Source organism: Babylonia areolata, chromosome 14 (assembly GCF_041734735.1).
Source record: "Babylonia areolata isolate BAREFJ2019XMU chromosome 14, ASM4173473v1, whole genome shotgun sequence".
Taxonomy (NCBI): domain Eukaryota; kingdom Metazoa; phylum Mollusca; class Gastropoda; order Neogastropoda; family Buccinidae; genus Babylonia; species Babylonia areolata.
Genome location: NC_134889.1, coordinates 21,650,469 through 21,654,326, shown reverse-complemented (window position 1 = coordinate 21,654,326; position 3,858 = coordinate 21,650,469). Strand labels below are relative to the sequence as shown.

Here is a 3,858-nt window from a genome sequence, read left to right as displayed (position 1 = left end):
GATGCCGAATCATGTAATTGTTGTAATTCAATGTGCTCACTGGCTTAGTGTGCTTGTGATATTACCATAATCTATACAACAAGCACAACAAAATAACAAAAAAGATCCACACAACAAAACTGCTCATACAAAAGGTACAAGTTCATGTGTGTTTTATCCCAGCATAGCATCAAATGAAATAGACTTCATAATCCAAATGAACACTTCAAACACTTCATCTGCAAAGAAAACCTACTTGTCAAACCCATACTTCACACAATAAAGACACACAACCTCATCAAACAAACACTCAATCTGCTAAAAAAAAAAAAAAAAAAAAAAAAAGAAAGAAAAAAAAAAGTGCAGATATGTTGCACAGGTAATCAATTCTTGTGGTACATAGTGTCATCAGGGTGGATGGTGTTGATGTTGAACCTTCTTCCTCCACTCTTTTTTCTCTACTGGTGGTGTCAGTATGTTCCAAAAATGCATGGTTTATCCTGAAACAGTTTGTTATGTAATACTTCTTTATCTCTTTTCATTTCCTTTGTTTTGAATTATTTTCTATATGTTCTAAAGTTTATTCATTAATGCTAATAATGTTAGATTAAATATCAACAGTAATTTCAGTTTTGTACATTTACATCACAGCTTTCATTCTTTACACAGGACTTTACAAAATGCTTTACTTCTAGTTCTATGTATTTTATCAGAAAATAAAAAAGAATACACTTATATATATATATATATATATATATATATATATATATATATATATATATATATAAATCATAATATAATCAGACAAAGCAGTTTACTGATAATAAAAGTATGAAATAGTGATTATTAATGCTGTATCACTATGAGTATCAGTGTGCATATCAGTGTGTATGTGCATGACATGCTGCAATCCATTAAGTTACTTTATGCATAGTGGCATGTCAAGCACATGCACACTTATATCATTTATGTAAATGTCTGTGCAAAAGTTTACAATTCCATACATGTACATCTAGACAAAGTTTGTAAAAAGAAACTAAGTTTGCACACTTCATGGTAAATTTATACTATAAATCATAGTACATTAACAGTTGACTCACTCACTCATAGATAGTTCACCAGCAGACAGTTCTTTAGTTGACAGTGTAGTTAGTGTGGTGGTGTTGCCTCTCCTTCTGATGACATGACTTGCCAGCAGTGATCTCAGAATTATTCATTGGTGTACAGGCAGGCATATAAAGTACCATCATATCTTTCAGGGCTGAAAAAGAAATTGAACTATTAGTAATACTGTTAGTATTTACTGTTGACACAACTCTATATTTATTTACCTCAAAACAACACAGACACAGAAACACACACACACACACACACACACACACACACACACCAACCTGACACACATTCACATAAAATATCCATTGAAGCAAATTCTGTGAAACTGAAAACTGTTCATGTCATGCCCCTGTACCTCCCCATGCTCAGTTACATATAATGGTTAAACTGTGAAGGGACAGTGTGTGTGTGTGTGTGTGTGTGTGTGTGTGTGTGTGTGTGATATTGTGTGAGTATGTGACTCACTGTGTGACACACATTGTGTGTGTGTGTGTGTGTGTGTGTGTGTGTGTGTGTGTGTGTGTGTGTGTGTGTGTGTGTGTGTGTGAGTGAGTGACATGTATACACACTGTGTCACACATTGTGTGTGTGTGTGTGTGTGATCTTTTAATTTACATTCTGTTAATTTCCTCAGATTCACTTTATTCTTTTAATCATTTTTATTCCACATGTCAAACAGTGAATTTCTGTTCCAATGTAAGACAATAAATCAGTCTTGAGTCAATCATTGTTAAATAAATTATTATCAATTGATTATATCATCATTACATTTCAGTATTTGTCAATGTGGGTAAAATAAGAATGCTTACCTTCAGACACTTCAGCTATATCCAGTCCCCCAGTCACTTTGCTTGCATATTCCTTGTGTGAGCTGTGAGAAACACAGTTCTGTCACTTCAGTGCAGCAAGTCAGTTTCACTTGTTTCCATGTCAGTCACAACACTGATGGCACCTGGTGCAAGTGATTTCGGCAATTACAGGCGAAGGCTTCCAACCTTTCTGTATCTAGTGCAAATGTTGATTCGTCATCAACATCAAAATTAATATTATTGTTGATGAAAGGTGAACGACAACCCTGCGTCGTCTGCTTTCGAAATCAGCGTTGCCTTCGTGTTCACTGAGATCGATTTCATGACCATCAGCCTAGTTAGAACGGTCAGTTCCATCAATGAAGTACTGGGTTAGAAACTCACAAATGTCGTCTTCTTCACTGAATGGCAAAATGTGTGCAACGCAAGTGTATCTTGTCAGGAAATCGCCAAGTCACTCTTGAAAACGTGCTTCCGAACCCTGCGACCATGTTTATTTGAGCTAGCGTGCTGAATGGCTGGTTTCGTCACGTGGCCTCTCTCGGCCAATGACAGAGGGGATTTTCCTTCATAGTGACGCATTGTTTACGTAGTGTATCCTTATTTTGAAAGCGACGATTCGCTCGTTGTTAAAAAATCAACCAATGAGAAGGACATAGATTGAAAGAGATGGACTTGACCTTCAAAACAATGTATGATTCGACCGGTCGATTCCAAGAGATGAGGGAGGGCAAGCTTGTCAAAGTTGATCGATTTCGCGAAGTCATAGGCGATCAGAATGACGGGTTAGGCATTTTAAGCACACTTTTAAGGCAAAAGAAGACACAGTTATGCCTAGATACTTCAATATGAGATAAAAGAAAGCCTAAAGTTTACTATGAAGTCAAAATCTGAAAATCGACAACCTGACCCCCACCCGCCTAAAATCGCCGCTAGCGGGAAAGTTGGTCAGGGACAAAGCGACTCATTCCGTGATGGAGGGTCACATATCTGTGTGCTGCTATGTATTTGATACTGAAAACAACAGCGGAAACTGAAACGATGATGAAAGCCATTGTTCTCGTGCGCAAAAGAGTCTGGTATTTTAGTGGTTTGAGCACACAGTAGCATCTCTCACAGGCTATGATAACTGACAGGACAAAGGAAATGATAGAAGAACTAAGGACTGTGATAAGCTGGTTGTTGACCACAAACTTCAGAACTGGACCAGCAATTGTCCCTTTGTCATACTGCACATAAAACTCTTCACTAAACAGCAAAACATGCGAGGCAATAAAGACTCCATCAGCCAGAGACATAGAAAAGAGTAACAGGTTGACGCGATCTCTAAGGCCCTGTTTGGAGAACACCACCATGTTGATAATGTTACCAGGCACACCAATGAGAAACAAGATTTGCATTATAAAAAATCTGATTAGCCGTGTATATGTTTCCACCTGTAAACTCACAATATTGTCAGGATTATCCCAAGGCACGAACTCCATCTCACTGAATCTGATTTCGATACATCCCTCTGGAACTGACTCATTCCGGGTGTCATTTTGCAGGTCAGTGTGCACTGACGGTGTGTTGTGGGTGGTGGTGTCCATGAACGGTAGAGAAGTGTTCAGCATGGCAACAAGGACTGATGTGGGATGTCTATGGAATTAAATGTTTTCATATGTATGTCAACTCTTGTTGGTCTATTATGAATAGCTCTTGTCCAAAGATTGTGAATGTAAACGCCAAACGGCTGTTGACATCAAGGTAGCCTGACAGCAGAAAGTCATTGTCTACCATTGTCAATTGGCATTGGAAGCAACAACATAACAACAAAATACAGAAAGACGAAAATAAACAACGAATGTCAGGTCTTTCAGCTGTCCCAATACACGTGTGATAACACATTGAGTTTACTTTTAAATGAACACATGGCAAGCAAAAAACAAAACAAAAAACGAACAAACAAACAAAC

The 3,858-nt window shown here is 37.7% G+C and overlaps 1 long non-coding RNA gene across 1 annotated transcript in view; it reads right to left on the bottom strand.

The window, feature by feature from the left end:
- LOC143289538 (uncharacterized) overlaps nt 1-2,888 on the bottom strand; it is a 3,429-nt gene extending 541 nt beyond the window's left edge. Inside the window, exons 1-3 of the long non-coding RNA XR_013056257.1 lie at nt 1,905-2,888; nt 1,084-1,240; nt 1-479 (exon numbers count right to left, since the gene is read on the bottom strand). The exon at nt 1-479 is cut by the window's left edge and continues 541 nt beyond it. This is a non-coding gene — a long non-coding RNA (uncharacterized LOC143289538). The remainder of the gene's footprint in view (nt 480-1,083; nt 1,241-1,904) is intronic.
- Nucleotides 2,889-3,858: the final 970 nt, after the last annotated feature.